At 40.0% G+C, this 16,908-nt stretch overlaps 1 protein-coding gene across 4 annotated transcripts in view; it reads right to left on the bottom strand.

Annotated features, from left to right (window-relative positions):
• RBPMS (RNA binding protein with multiple splicing) overlaps positions 1-16,908 on the bottom strand; it is a 203,585-nt gene that overhangs the window by 123,205 nt on the left and 63,472 nt on the right. The gene's annotated exons all lie outside the window — the stretch shown is intronic.

A 16,908-nucleotide genomic window follows, 5' to 3' on the forward strand; every position in this document is an offset into this window, starting at 1 on the left:
AAGAAGCGATCAAGGCGGGGGACAGTCATAGAACAGCTCACTTGAAATCCAAAAAAACATGTTTCTTCAGATATTCCACAACTCCTACCTAATTCGTGTTCTTTTTATGACATAGTGACTAATGTTAAGATGCTCTTAAGCCAACTCTTAAATAGTTTTGTGTGAATTATCAGAGTGGATCACTTCTAGCCAATGTAAATTTACAAACTGACCTCTCTTCCTTTTCATTGCCTGGTTCTAAGACTGTGAGGGGAAGAGAGAGTCCATAATTAAAATGTTAGCTTAAAGGAGAAAAAAAAGTGTCATGGGGACAGTAAATGTGGTTCAAAAACACACACAAAAAAATTTTAATAGTAAAGTATTTTTAATTGCAGGACAATTGCTTTACAATATTGTGTTGGTTTCTGCCAAACATCAACATGAATCAGCCATAGTTATATGTATGTCCCCTCACTCTTGAACCTCTGGAAAAAAATTTTTTATATTTTTTTATTTTTCAAATTTCTTATCCGCGTCTTGCGGCATGTGGGATCTTAAGTTCCCTGACCGGGGAATCAAACCCAGGCCCCCTGCATTGGAAGTATGAAATTTTAACCACTGGACTGCCAGGGAAGCCCCAAAACAATTTTTGTTTACTTCTGCTTGTCCTGTAATTGCTTCCTTCATCGGCATTAATAGTTATAGCAATTTTAGTAAGTGAAGAAGTTTATTAAACAACTGAAATGCATCTACGTATCAACAGTAGCCAAATGAATAGCCCTATGTCTGTTCAGTTCCAGAACAGCAGGGCAGATGAGGCCAACCCATACATACCCATAAGGCCCAGGGTACAAAGTATGTACTTAATGTGTGCCGAAACACAGAACGCAGGGGACGTTTCCAGCTGGGAGGATCAGAGTATGTTTACTCAGTAGGCTGGCATCTGCATGCAATCCTTCAAGGATAGGTAGGAATTTACCACACAGATATATAAAGGCTGAGGGGGAGGGGAAAGCACAGGCAGAGAAAAAGCATCAACCAGTTAACGAAGGGGGGGATAGTAGAGTTCTGGGAGAAGGGCCAGCCGAAACTAAACGGGAAATGGGGGCTCAAACCACAGAGACAGCAAGTCATCAGCACAGGAATATGGTCTTAATTCAATCGGCAAGTGGTCCAAGCATGGACCACAGCCTTGTCTAGCTCAATGAAACTAAGGCATGCCGTACTGTGGGGCCACCCAAGACAGACGGGTCTTGGTGGAGAGTTCTGACAAAACGTGGTCCACTGGAGAAGGGAATGGCAAACCGCTTCAGTATTCTTGCCTTGAGAACCCCATGAATCGGCAAGCAGTCACCACTGAACTATCATCACCGCAATTTGTTTCTACTTAGTGTGTTTTTTTTAACTCTATTTGAAACTTATTAAGAAATACATATAACATTTATCTTTAGAAAAGTATACTTGATTTACAATGTTGCATTAGTTTCTGCTGTACATCAAAGTGAATCAGTTATACACTTATATATATCCACCGCTTTTTAGATTCTTTTCTCATATAGGCCATTAGAGTATTGAGTAGAGTTTCCTGTGCTATTATTGAGTCTTATTAGTTGTCTATGTCATTTTTCATTTTACCACTTCTTATAGTGTTGTGTATATATCAATCCCAATCTCCCTATTTATCCTTCCCACCCCTTTTCCCTCTTGGTAACCATAAGTTCGTTTTCTATATCTGTCACTGTTTAATAAATAAGTTCATTTGTACCATTTTTTAGATTCTACATAAGTGATATACAATATTTGTCTTTCTCTGACTAAACTCAGTATGAAAAAGGTACATATATACAATGGAATATTACTCAGCCACACACAAAAAATTAATGTCTGTTTTGCATGCCTTTACTCTGTCCCCTACTCCCCTAGCTTTGAGATACGTCACCGCCATCAAATCACATAACTACCATTTCTTTTTCTGTAGTGAGAACATTTAAGATCTACTGCCAGTAACCTTCAAGTACACCTATAATACAGCACCATGCATTAGGTTCTCCAGAACTTATTCAATTTCTAACTGAAGTGTGTAACCTTAGATCAACATCTCCCCATTTCCCTCACCCTCCAGTTCCAGTTACTAACCACTCCACTCTGTTTTAATGAGTTCAATTTCACTTTCACAGTTCCTATTCCTCTTCTCTACTCAAGCTGATACGACATGACTGAGTTCCTCATTAGAAATCAAGTTGCTGCTGCTGCTAAGTCGCTTCAGTCGTGTCCGACTCTGCGACCCTATAGACAGCAGCCCACTAGGCTCCTCTATCCCTGGGATTCTCCAGGCAAGAATACTGGAGTGGGTTGCCATTTCCTTCTCCAATGCATGACTGTACAAAGTTACTACCCAAAGGAAAAAAAAACAGTGCTTAATTGTAAACCATGTACAACTATGGAAGACTTTTCCTCAGTGAGAAATAGAATATTTCTAGAATCCTAACACTTTCCATTGATTCTGGCTTGAAGAAGCACAAAGGACCCTTTTGCTGATCCAGCAAAGTATATGGAAAAATGTCCTGTCATTTACATGAAGGTGTATAATAAACATTATGAAGTAAATAGCCACAGAATCATGAATGCCTATCATTTATTTATATTTTAAACAGCTTTATTGAAATATAATTGACATATAACTAAACATCTTATTTACAAGTTTTGACATATGTTTAACCTATGAAACCAATATTGTTTTCATAACAATCAAGATAATGAACACACTCATCATAGCCCTGTGATGTTTCCTTGCTTCATGGCTCTGTAATCTTCCTTCAATCTTTATCCTTAGGCAATCACTCATCTGTCACTATAGACGAGTATGCATGTTCTGAAGTTTTATACAAATGGAGCCATAAAGTATGTGTCCTTTTTTGTCCAACTTCTTTCACTTTAACATAATTATTCTGAGATTCATCCACGTTGCTGCACATCTCAAAAGGCTATTTTTGTTTCTGAACAGTATTCTGTGTTATGGATACATCACCATTAATTTATCCATTCACTTGTTTATAAGACATACAAGTTATCTCTAGTTTCTGGTTTTTACAAATAAAACGACTATGAACATTCAGGTATCACTGTGTACAAGTCTTTGTATGGACCTATGCTTTCTTTTTGGATAATTAGCTAGAAACGGAATAGCTGGATGATATGGTAGGAATATGCTTAAAACATTTTTTAAAATGCTTTTTTTTAAATTAAAAAAAAAGGTGGGGGGGGCTTCCTAGTAGCTCAGTTGGTAAAGAATCCACCTGCAATGCAGGAGACTTGGGTTCTATCCCTGGGTTGGGAAGATCTGCTGGAGAAGGGATAGAATACCCACCTCCAGTATTCTTGGGCTTCCCTTGTGGCTCAGCTGGTAAAGAATCCAACTGCAATGCAGGAGGCTTGGGTTCTATCCCTGGGTCGGGAAGACCCCCTGGAGAAGGGAAAGGCGACCCACTCCAGTATTCTGGCCTGGAGAATTATAGTCCATGGGGTTGCAAAGAGTTGGACACACTGAGCAACTTTCAAACTTTTAAGAAACTACCCTCTTCAATTCCTTGTTTTGTGGCCTAGAGCACGATAAATATTGAATGTAAAACAGATGTATATTCTGTTGCTATTGCGTATAGTGTTTTATAAATTTCAATTAAGGTCAGGTTTGTTGTTCAATATACCTTTTGTCTCTCCCTTCTCTCTCAACTTTGCCAGTGATAAACACTCTTTCCAAAGAAATGGGTTTTTTGTTTTTCTCTTGCCTATGCAGCATGTGGGATCTTACTTCCCTGACTGAGGATCGAACCTGTGCCTTCTGCAGTGGACATACAGAGTCTTGGCCACTGGACTGCCAGGGGAGTACTCTAAAGCACTTTATCATCGCTGCTAAGACTGAATTACTGACAACTGCCAAAGACACAGTCAAAGGGATCCTGCTACCCTGTGTGGCCTCCCTGAGACCCACACCCCATCCCCACATTCCAGAAAGTGAACACTATCTGCTCTACTTGGCTGCCCTGGCCAGGACAACCTGGACAGAGGGAATTCCAGACTCCACTCATTCATATTTTGTTGAATGCCCATTATGACTGGCACTATGCCAGGTGCTGACCAAATTATTACAGAGATTGCCATGGAAATAATGATAAGCAGATGCTGTGTTTTAAACACTGGAGCACCATTTGTCCAGCTGGGAAGCTTAGCCATGTGACAAATATCAATTAGGACCTGGGAGTTAACTCAGGAAATGAGCTACCATTTATAGCACTATTCTACAGAAAGAGGCTTTAGAAAGCTGTAAGTCAAACAATTTATCCAAAAAAAAAAAAAAAAAAAACCCACTGGAAATCTGGGAGTTATCAACAAAATACTACTTGATATAAATTAAGGTTTATCTACACCCACTGAATATATTATTATGCAACCAATAAAAATCATGTTCAGGGAAAAAGTACATTCAGTTTTATTCTACAAAGCAAAAAGCCAACACATGTATGTATACAAAAGGGGGTAAAAATACCTTGGAGGATATATATGCTTAATAAGCAATTGGGGGTGGGGGGTGGGGGGAAGCGGTTGCACTGTGTGGCAAGTGGGATCTTAGTTCTGGGACCAGGGGTCAAACTTGTGCCCTCTGCAATGGAAGCACGGAGTCTTAACCTCTGGACCACGGGGGAAGTCCTAATAACTGATTTTACTGTTTTTTATGAGCTTATTTGTATTTTCCATCTTTCTATAATAAGCATGTTTTATAGTTTATTGTTAGGTTGACAATAGCCTAGATTGCTTTTTATTACTTTGCTCTCTATTTAGAAAACCATACATAATGTCAATATTTGTATCAATAAAAATTGCAAAGTTCGTAGAGAAAACTTTATCTAAGTATTTCCGTATTAGAAGATTAACTTAGTATTTCAACAGCAAAGGGTTATACATTAAAAAAAAAAAAGTGACCTCCTATTAGGCTGAAGTTTGTCACTCACTCAAGCCGCTTGCTTTTCATTGCTGTTCATCAAATTAGAGGCAACTAAGTTATCTGGCATTTTATTTACACATGGACATAAATTACATTTCCTAGAAGTCAGTGAAGCCCATTATTTTCTCAGAAACCTGCCAAGATACCACTCACTGAAGAGCTGATCCCTCCTCTGATGGGACAGATAGACTGAGTATTAGAAATAGATCTTAAATACCTAGGTTATGGAATTATGACGACAATTAAAGGTCTTTTAAATCAGAATTTTGGAATTGATGTGCTCTGAATCCTTTCTAGACCTCCCTAGACTAGGAAACTTCATTAAGTTAAAAAAAAAACAAAAAACTTAAGATAATGAGTCAGGGTGATAAGGAACTCTTCCTAAGTGTCTACTTCATACTTATCTACGGTGACTGGAACCTTGAATCATGGTGATGTTTTAAACATTTTAGGGACTTCCCTGGTGGTCCAGTTCCCTGCTCCCTGTGCAGGGGCCCAGGTTCAATCCCTGGTCAGGGAGCTAGATCCCACCTGCCGCAACTAAGACCCAGTGCAGCCAAATAAATGAATAAAAGTAAATATTTAAAAAAATAAAAAAAGATTACAATATCTCTACTTTTCTTACCACCGCTCATTTTATCTAAGTCATTAAACGGCAAAGCATTTTTAGGTTTTGCCTTTGCTGGGTGTCTATGTAGATCACCAAGGTTAGATATGATACTTGCTTGTAGGGAGCTTAACTGTCACTGCAACAAGAGAAAGCTTAGCTCATTCAGAGTAACCAATTAGAACCCAAACAGTGAGCTATAAGTTTAAAAGACATTTAAATCCACGATCAAATATTCAATAAAGTGCCCCCAAACAACAAATGAATGACGCCATGTGAACTTTGTGGCAGGTCAATCATTTTCCAGGTCGGCCCTTAATTTAACAGCATTGTCTATGGACACAGATGTGCCTGGCACTCCGCCTTTGGCACTGCAGATGTTTACTTATCAGACACACGGGGAAACACATTTCTTCGTCAAGGACACAACATGCCTCATAGAAGTTCGAGACGTGAAGCTGCTGACAGCTCTATCCCAAAGGGACGCTAATGGATTCTGCGGATGTACCTCCAACTTCACTTCTCCCCCAACAGGACTGAAAGAACAAACGCCAGGAGAAATCGTCCTGTCAGTAAGAGCCAGGGCCTTCTTGACTCAGCCATGACCAACCACTCCTGTGGAGCCCACAGTTAGATTCCGGATGAAACTCGCTGTGTGTTCTGAAATGGCACTGCCAGCTCCCACGGGGAAAGAGAAGCCACATTTCAGTGACTGACTTCCAATTTAATAAACTCGAATTCAAGAAGCACAGTCATTGTGAGAGTCCTTCCTTTAATAAAGAACACACATTATCTTATAAGATAATTACCTACAGGTAATCCAGACACTGGGCTTCCCAGGTGGCTCAGTGCTAAAGAACCCACCTGCCAATGCAGGAGACTCGAGTTTGATCCCTGAGTCAGGAAGAGCCCCTGGAGAAGGAAATAGCAACCCACTCCAGCACTTTTGCTTGAGAAACCCCAAGGACAGAGGAGCCAGGCAGGTTACAGTCCATGGTGTTGCAAAGAGACAATGACATAGCAACTAAACAACAATAACAAAATCTAGACATTAAAATAAAAACCAATAGACAAATGCTTATTAATTTCAATACAGAGTAGAGAATAGTCACGCACACTTTTCAGCAGTCACATCCAATAAACAGTGTCCAAAGACTACGGCATTTTCTGTGTAAGTTTTAATTGTTTATAAAAAAGATTTTCGTCATCATCTCCGGCTGCTCTGAGCTGACCTCTCGAGGTTCCTCTTAGATTCACAGGATTGGGAAAGGCCACATTTCATTTTCTGATGACTCACAAATAACTGTGTATAATCTCTCATCTGAAACATTCTAAAACCCACAGGAGTGCTTCAATGATCATCAATCATCTGCAAACTTTCTCTCCACCTATCCAAGTTCTCACACAAACAGACTCCAAAAGCAGCTTTCAAATGTGCTGGATGTTTAAATCATTCTTTTGGAATAACTCATTTTTGAGACATGCCAAGTGGATTCACAGGTAAGATCCTGCAGTGGGCATTTTAGAGTCTGAAAGTGCTGTTTTGGGGTAGTGTGTAACAACAGTCCATGGGTACACGATATAAAAATTTCCCTTGCTTTTAGAAATCGACAGGATAACATTGTGTATTCAGGGGAAACAGTAAGTGTTTGCTTGTCAACACTTCTAGTGATGACACGGCAAACAAAATGAGGTGAGGATGTTTCCCAGACGTTATATTAGTTAAAACATCAAATGATAAATACTCATCTGACAAAAACACAGAAGAGGTAACAGCATAAGAGATCAAAATTAGATGACAAAGAGGAATGAGGAAAAAAAACAAGGTCAAAAAATGAAAAAGAAACAGACTGAAATCAAAACAGACCTAAAAAGTCATAAAACGCAAAAAATTCAGGACTATGAACCTATTTAACAAGGATAGGGTATCAATATATGGAAAATAGTCAAGGAAAAAAATCACATTTCTTACAACGGATGACTGAAACATCCTTAAGTTTGTGTAAATAAGTTCAATTTCAACAAAAGTAAATAATTCACAAAAGTTTGAGAAAATTCTCAAATTCTTACACATTTAAACTGGTGAGTAGATATCTTTATCTACTGATAGAGAACAAAGTTTCTAATTATTAAGTTTAATAAAAGCACCAGAAATTGCTCATAATCCCAGTAATTCTTTTAGTGTTTTTATAGATTAGTACATGCTCATTTTTTTTTTTAAGTTTTTAAAGACTGTATACCACATTGAAAGTGAAAGTTAGTTGCTCAGTCTTGTCTGACTCTCTGCGATCCCATGGACCGTAGCCTGCCAGGCTCCTCTGTCCATGGAATTCTCCAGGCACGAGTACTGGAGTGGGTTGCCACTTCTTTCTCCAGGGGATCTTCCCAACCCAGCGATTAAACCTGGGTCTCCTGCATTGCAGGCAGATTCTTCACTGAGTGGAGAGAGAAGGTGAATGAAGAGAACTTTCATTTTTATATTTATATAATCTGGTATTTAAACATTTTATAAGCATAAATTTTTTTTAAATGAACAAACAAGCTCAAATGGATTAAAAAATATATATATACATAAAAACCTTGAGTCCGGCCCATCCACTTTTGTCATTAGAAATTCTTATCTTCTGCCTGCCCTTGCTCTATAGGTACAAACTTGATCTAGTAGAAATATACATTCATATTAACCAACTTCATTTTTCAAAATCTGACGAGTGAGTGCTTCTTCGTACTTAGTCTAAAACTACAATCTTACCCAAAAAGGGACACTGATGGCTCAAGGTCCTCAGAGCAAGAGGGTCTACCCTAACTACAGTCAAAGGAGTGTTCTTGCTTTGTGATCAACTTACTTCTCACTTGAACGAGAAAAGAGGGATCATTCACTTTCCAACATCTAAGGAAGTGCCTTATCTCTTCCGAGATGATGAAATAAACATAGTTTCAGGGACAGAGAAGTTGAAAAGAGCTCCACTCATGAGTAGCAGTATAAATTCTGCAGAGCTGGGTTGCTTATACACATGAGGTTGGGACAGGGGAGCTGTGTGTCCCAGAGCCTTCTCAGTTTTACACACTGGTTAAATTATTTTATTCTTTCTAAATAAAGTGTAAATGAATTGAGTTCTCTGCTTATTCTACAAGCACAAGCTTAAAAACCAAATTGCAAGACTGAATCATACTGAGGACTGCACATCCTCTCAGTTCCAAAGAAGGCTTGGCTGGCCTGCAAAGATTTCCCATTTGCATCTTGCCACCACAAAAATGGATGACCACAATCATTAAATGGTCTGCCAGGCATTTAGTTCTGGTTGCAGCTCAGTAGAAACTGACCAGCCTTTGGTCAAGCTCCAGTTTCTTCTTCGCATTGGCTTCAAGACGGAACAGGTGGTCAAGCTCCTTGTTCCTAACAATGCCCACCTACTGAACCTAAAGACTTGCTCCTTTTCTGGCCCTGGGAAAGTATGCATTGGTTCATGAGGCCACGTTGCTACAGACACCAAGGATTGACTAACCATAGGATAAACGCTGTTGTTATGGACTCCCACGTTTGTTTCAGTTTTAAATGAAAGATTGTTCTATCCTTTCCAAAGAAAAAAGCCACATCATTACCCATGATGCGCACCTCCCTAGTTTTGAGGGATCCACTTATATTTGCCCCAAGAGCTATTCAATAAGATGGTTGGATGGCATCACCAACCTGATGGGCATTAGTTTGAGCAAGCTCTGGAGTTGGTGATAGATAGGGAAGCCTGGCGTGCTGCAGTGCATTGGGTCACAGAGTTGGACATGACTGAGCGACTGAACTGATCTGTATAACCAAATTTATACCTTTGTTTGGGGTCCATGCAAACCAGGGTCATTTTGCCAAGGTGATAGAAAGTTTTCAGTAAGTATCAGGGATGAAGAAGGAAATGGCAACCCACTCCAGTATTCTTGCCTGGAGAATTGCATGTACAGAGGAGCCTGGTGGGCTACACTCCATGGGGTCGCAAAGAGTCAGAGACGACTAAGCAACTAAATCACCAAGTGTCAGGGAAAGGAGGAAGACTCAGGGAAACACATCGAAGAGAAACGCCCCGTTTCAAAACCTTGTATGTACAGGGCTCAGAACAAGGACAGGGCGTTAGGGTCCCAAGTTAGCACGACGTATACCATGCTTCTACTTTTGTTCTGGAAGAACTTTTCCCAGTCCAACCCAATGTCACTGTATAATCAGATGATCTCAATCTCTAACCTTGATAGGACTTCTTAATATCAAAGTCTTATCTAGACCCTCTCTCGCATCTGTTGTTGTTTTTAATGTGGACCATTTTTTTAAAAGTCTGTATTGAATCTGCTACAATATTGCCTCTGTTTTCTGTTTTGGTTTTCTGGCCACAAGGCACGTGGGAATCTTAGATTCCCAGCAGGGATCAAACTGGCACCCCCAGCATTAAGGCAAAGTCTTAACCACTGGACCAATGGGGAAGTCCTGTATTTTTAAACGGATAAGACAGATCAAGACTTTCAAGGGTTTGAAACTGCGCAAGCATATAGGTAGATGTGTCTGGACATGTAAGCACTTTGCCTCATTACTAAGAAATTCAATGAGTGCTGTCACACAAAGAGAGGTGGGTACCACAGGCAAATCAGGAATTTAGGATCTGGATTAGCCTAGATAGGAAACTAGATATCTGTGTGTGTGCATGTGAGAACTTAACCTCATTATTAAGAAATTCACCAAGTGCTGTCAAATACAATATATGGTTGTCAAGTCCTTAGAGGTCAACAGGAAGTTCCTTATAAAGGCAGGAAGCTTTACCCTTTAAACACCCCACCCTGGCTTCTCTAAATTCCTTTAGTTAACTTCTGATGGTTTATCCTGTTTTAATACTAGTTAGCCCATGGAATTCCTATCTTCATTCAATTACACTGCACTGTTTATGTCATTAAAACAGGAAGATTTTTAAATGGATACATTAATACAGTATGCTATAAACAGAAGTGTGCATTAATAATACTCTAAAATGTAGTGGTGTGTGTGTATGCTCAGTCATGTCCGACTCTGTGACCCCATGAACTGTAGCCCGCCAGGCCCTTCTTTCCATGGGATTTCCCAGGCAAGTTTACTGGATTGGGTTGCCATTTCCTTCTCCAGGGGATCTGCCCAAACCAGGGATCAAACCCACACTCTTGTCTCCTGCTTGGCATGCAGATTCTTTACCACTGAGCCATCAGGGAAGCTCAAAGTGCATTTACACTTAAGGTTTTTTTCAATCCTATAGAGTACCCCAAAATTGTATGTCAAAGAGGTCCCTTGGGGCACCGCTAATAATAGACTTTTCCATAGCCTAATGAAATGAAATATAAGCAGAAAATATGAAGATATATAATCAAAATTCTAAAACCTCTCTCTTTTAGCATAGTTTTGGTGATTGTGATTGTTATTTTACAAAGCAATTCTGTTTAAATTAAAAAAAAAAAAAAAGGTCATTTAACCTCTCCCACACTACGCAGGAAAACTACCCCAGAGAGCACTGAGTTCGTTATGGTCACTTAAAAGTAACCAGAAATAATTCACAGGAGCAGATTATGGTACTAAAACTATCCAGGGTCTAATGCATTTATTGCTTTTGATATCAGTAACAGACAAACTCCATCTGAGGAACTTGATCCCATTGTCAACTTCAGCTCACAATGCGCCATTGTTGTTCAGCTGCTCAGTCGTGTCCGACTCTTTGCGACCCCATGGACTACAGCCTGCCAGGCTTCCCTGTCCTTCTCCTTCTCCCAGAATTTGCTCAAGCTCACATCTGTTGAGTCGGTGATGCCGTTTTGCAATTTTGTGATTTTCACACTTTCTGTAGTTGTTAGAACCACAATGCACCATAGTTCCAACAGCTACAGAAAGTGTCAAGATTGCAGAAATAAAAAGCTGAAAGCTGGGGAGAAAAGGTTTGCTTCCCAATGTTTAGTCATGGGAAACTACGCAATATACACCTTTAAATTCTTTGCTGCCAGGTCAGTACGCCTTCAAAATTAAAGTTCTTCCTTACATGACAGTGGTGAGCATCCCAGTAGGTAGCAATAGATGCTAGTATTCTACAGAATGAACTAAATGAGTATTAAATCACAGTACCAAGAGGAAGGCATTATGGAGCAAAACAAGCCATAAATATCCAGATATAGATGATTATGAAGAAGTAAAGTCAATATAACTTTTCAACATGCACTCAACGGGTTAAGGTCTCCGAGCAGTAAAGTTTCACTTTCACTTCCAAAGGTTAAGGTCTCTGGGCAGTAAAGCACACACAGTAAAAACACACAAATAGAAGCAAAAAAAAAAAAAGATTCATGAGGAGCCAGGCTGCTGTCATTTAAGCCCCACTTCTCCACCTAGCTGCTGCACACCTTGGACCAGTCACTTCACTTCTCCAGTCACAAGTTTCCTTACCTGGAAAACTGACACAATTCTAGTAATCTCACATGTGGCAATTTAAAATTACGCCCAAACTCTGATACCCCTCCATTTGTAACACAGAACTTAATTCCTTTGCCCGTCAGTGCGGGCTTCACTTCGCGACTCACCCCTAATGAAGAGAATGTGGCCAAAGTGACTTCTAACAACCGGGTCCAAAAAGGCACTGTGGCTTCCCCAGGAGAGGACTCCCGAATCATTCACTCAGTGAAGCCGGACACCATGATGGTATGTAAGGGGCTCTGTGTGGAGCACATGGTGAGGGACCAAAAGGCATGCCAGCAAGTCATCTTAGAAGCAGACTTTCCAGCTCTATCCAAGTATTCAGATGACTGCAGCCCTAGGGACAACTGTCTTGAGGTTTCTCAATTTTATCTTTCAAAGAACCAGTTTTTAGTTTCATTGTTCTACCGTTTTCCTCATCTCCACTTCATTTATTTCTGCTCTGACCTTTATGATTTCTTGCCTTCTACTGACTTTGGGTTCTATGTGTTCTTCTTTCTTAGTTGCTTTAGGTATAAGGTCAGTTGGGACAGGGCTCAAGCCAATAAAATTAGAAATGAAAACAGAGAAGTTACAACAGACACCACAGAAATACAAAGGATAAGAGACTACTGCAAGCAACTATATGCCAATAAAATGGACAACCTAAAAGAAATAAGACAAATTCTTAAAAAGCTACAATCGCCCAAGACTGAAACAGAAAGGAATAGAAAATACGAACAGACCAATCGACTTGAAAACTTCCAGAAAACTAAACTCTGGGACCAAAAGGCTTCAAAGATGAATTCTATCAAACATTTAGAGAAGTTAACACCCTTATGGCAGAAAGTGAAGAGGAACTAAAAAGCCTCTTGATGAAAGTGAAAGAGGAGAGTGAAAAAGTTGGCTTAAAGCTCAACATTCAGAAAACGAAGATCGTGGCATCCGGGCCCATCACTTCATGGCAAATAGATGGGGAAACAGTGGAAACAGTGTCAGACTTAGATGGTGACTGCAGCCATGAAATTAAAAGACACTTACTCCTTGAAAGAAAAGTTATGACCAACCTACATAGCATATTCGAAAGCAGAGACATTACTTTGCCGACTAAGGTCTGTCTAGTCAAGGCTCTGGTTTTTCCTGTGGTCATGTATGGATGTGAGAGTTGGAGTGTGAAGAAGGCTGAGCGCCGAAGAATTGATGCTTTTGAACTGTGGTGTTGGAGAAGACTCTTGAGAGTCCCTTGGACTGCAAGGAGATCCAACCAGTCCATTCTGAAGGAGATCAGCCCTGGGATTTCTTTGGAAGGAATGATGCTAAAGCTGAAACTCCAATACTTTGGCCACCTCATGCGAAGAGTTGACTCACTGGAAAAGACTCTGATGCTGGGAGGGATTGGGGGCAGGAGAAGGGGACGACAGAGGATGAGATGGCTGGATGGCATCACTGACTCGATGGACGTGAGCCTGAGTGAACTCCAGGAGTTGGTGATGGACAGGGAGGCCTGGCGTGCTGCAATTCATGGGGTCGCAAAGAGTTGGACACGACTGGGCGACTGAGCTGAACTAACACCTTTCCTTCTGGAACTCTTCCAAAAACTGCAGAGGAGGGAATACTCTCAAATTCATTCTATGAGGCTACCATCACTCTGATATAAAACCAGACAAAGACACCACACAAAAAAAGAAAATTACAGGCCAGTATCACCGATGAGCATATATGCAAAACCCCTCAACAATACATTAAAAGAATCATACACCACAGTCAAGTGTGATTTATCCCTGGGAGGAAGGAAGGAAAGTATTTTACAATATCTCTGACAAGGGATTAATTTCTGAATTAACAAACAGCTCAATATCCAAAAAACAAACAACCCAATCAAAAGATGGGCAGAAGGCTCAAACAGACAATTCTCCAAAGACGACATATAAGATGGCTGGGGGGCATATGAAAAGATGCTCAATACTGCTAAGAATTAGAGTGACACAAGTCAGAACTACGAGATGTCACCTCACACCAGTCAGAATGGCCATCAAAAAGTCAACAAACAATAAATGGAGAGGATGAGGAGAAAAGGGAACCCTCCTACACTGCAGATGAGAATGTAAATTGGTACAACCACTATGAAGAAAAGTATGGAGGCGCCTTAAAAAACTAAAAATAGAACTACCATATGATCCAGTAATCCCACTTCTGGGTACATATCAGGAGAAAACCATGGTGTGAAAGGGTACAAGCACCCCAGCGTTCATTGCAGCACTGTTTACAATAGCCCAGACACCATCGACAGGTGAATGGGTAAAGAAGATGTGGTGTGTATATATATACACAGTGGAATATCAGTCATTAAAAAGAATGAAATAAGGCCATCTGCAGCAACATGAATGGACCTGGAGATTATCACACTAAACGAAGTCAGAGAAAGACAGACATCACATGGTATCACGTACACACAGAATCTTTTTTAAAAACTGATACAAACGAACTTATTTACGAAACAGAAGCACTTACAGACTTAGAGAATGAATTTACGTTTACCGAAGGGAAGCGGAATGGGAGGAATAGTTGGGGTGTTTGGGATGGACATGTACACGCCATCAATAGATAATCAACAAGGGCCTAGTATACAGCACAGGGCCAAAAAAAAAAAAAGTTAATCCATGCTCATGAGAGATCCTGAACTAGATACACCTAGCTAAGCCATGACTAGGTTTCTGACCCTTAAAAAATGAAATAATAAACGGGATAAAACTGCATACAACAGAACACATGTGAAATGGGGAAATCGAAACAAAATGAGTGGATTGTACCAACCTCAATTTCTCGGTTGTGAGATTGTGCTATAATTTCACAGTATGTTATCATTAGAGAAAACTGCAAAGGGCACAGGCTTCCCAGGTGGCGTTAGTAGTAAAGAACGCACCTGCCAATGCAGGAGACGTAAGAACCACAGGTTTGATCCTTAGCTTGGGAAGATCCCCTGGAGAAGGAAATGGCAACCCACTCCAGTATTCTTGCCCGGAGAATCCCATGGACAGAGGAGCCTGGAGAGCCATTGCCAAGAGGTCGACTCAACTGAAGCGACTTAGCACACACACACACACGCACGCAGGCAGGCAGGCAAAGGGTACCCAGGTTCTTTCTACATGTACTTCTTAGACCTGTATGTAAATTATTTCCAAGTCAGTTGAGTTAAACAAATTGAACTGCATCTTTTTTAAGACTTTGACATAAGTTATTATATATACATTAACCAAGAGATTTACATCAGTCGGTAAAACTAAGCAGTGAAGCTAGGCGGTAGTTACAAATTCACACACATTTCTATTTTAAAGCACTATCACAAGAAGACTGATCTGTTTCCTATTAAGTTTTTAATTGATAAGATTCAGTATTGTAAAAGACATCAGAATGAAATGTGACCTTTTTTTTAAAGTGTATTTTATTTAATTTTAACTTTCCTGATTTGTTCAATCACTACCTTTTATTGTATTATATATCTTATATTCTATTTTAGTATCCATATCTCATGTAACATTCATTGCATATGATATGGAAAATAAAAATAACAAGTATAAATTTAAAATATTTTAAACTACTACCAGGGGGAAAACTTGGAGGGTCAAGCCCAGTGATTTCCGAAGAGCAGAGAAATACATATGTGCAGGCTTGATGCCTGCGCCCTGGTGGTCCAGTGGTTAAGACTCCGCACTTCCAACGCAGGGGACGTGAGTTCAATCCCTGGTTGGCAAGCTAAGATCCCACAAGCTGTGCCACGTGGCCAAGAAAAGTCATAAGGAATAAAGAAAAATATATGCATAGGCTATATTTTATATTAACAGGGCTTTGGTGAAGTCACCAAGAACCATCCACTTTTCCATACCTGTTTCTACATAAGAATTTCAGCACATATTGGTATGTACATGAAATACCTCACGACTAAAATAAGAATTTTAAAAAACACAATCTTATTTTAATTGGAGGCTAATTACTTTACAATATTGTGCTGGTTTTTGCCATACATTCACATGAAATCAGCCATGGTGTACATGTGTCCCCTGGTCCTGAACCTCCCCCCCTTCCCCATCCCATCCCTCTGGGTTGTCCCTGGGCACCAGCTTTGAGTGTCCTGTTTTATGCATCAAACTTGAATTGGTCATCTATTTCTCATATGTTAATATACATGTTTTAATGCTATTCTCTCAAATCAGCCCACCCTTGCCTTCTCCCACAGAGTCCAAAAGACCTTTCTATAAATCTGTGTCTCTTTTGCTGTCTTGCATATAGGGTTATCGTTACCATCTTTCTAAATTCTATATATATGTGTTAGTATACTGTATTGGTGTTTTTCTTTCCAGCTTACTTCACTCTGTATAATAGGCTCCAGTTTCATCCACCTCATGAGAACTGATTCAAATGCATTCTTTTTAATAGCTGAGTAATATTCCATTATGTATATATACCACAACTTTCTTATCTGTTTGTCTGCCCATGGACATCTAGGTTGCTTCCATATCCTAGCTATTCAAACAGTGCTGTGATGAACACTGGGGTACATGTGTCTCTTTCAATTCTGGTTTCCTCGGTGTGTATGCCCAGTAGTGGGACTGCTGGGTTGTATGCCAGTTCTATTTCCAGTTTTTTAAGGAATCTCCTCACTATTTTCCAGAGTGACTGTACTAGTTTGCATTCCCACCAACAGTGTAAGAAGGTTCCCTTTTCTCCACACCCTCTCCAGCACCTACTGTTTGTAGACTTTTTAATAGCCATTCTGACTGGCGGGAAATGGTACCTCATAGTGGTTTTGATTTGCATTTCTCTGATTATGAGTGATGTTGAGCATCTTATCATGTGTTTGTTAGCCACCTGTATGTCTTCTTTGGAGAAATG

This window comes from Capra hircus, chromosome 27 (assembly GCF_001704415.2).
Source record: "Capra hircus breed San Clemente chromosome 27, ASM170441v1, whole genome shotgun sequence".
NCBI classification, from domain to species: domain Eukaryota; kingdom Metazoa; phylum Chordata; class Mammalia; order Artiodactyla; family Bovidae; genus Capra; species Capra hircus.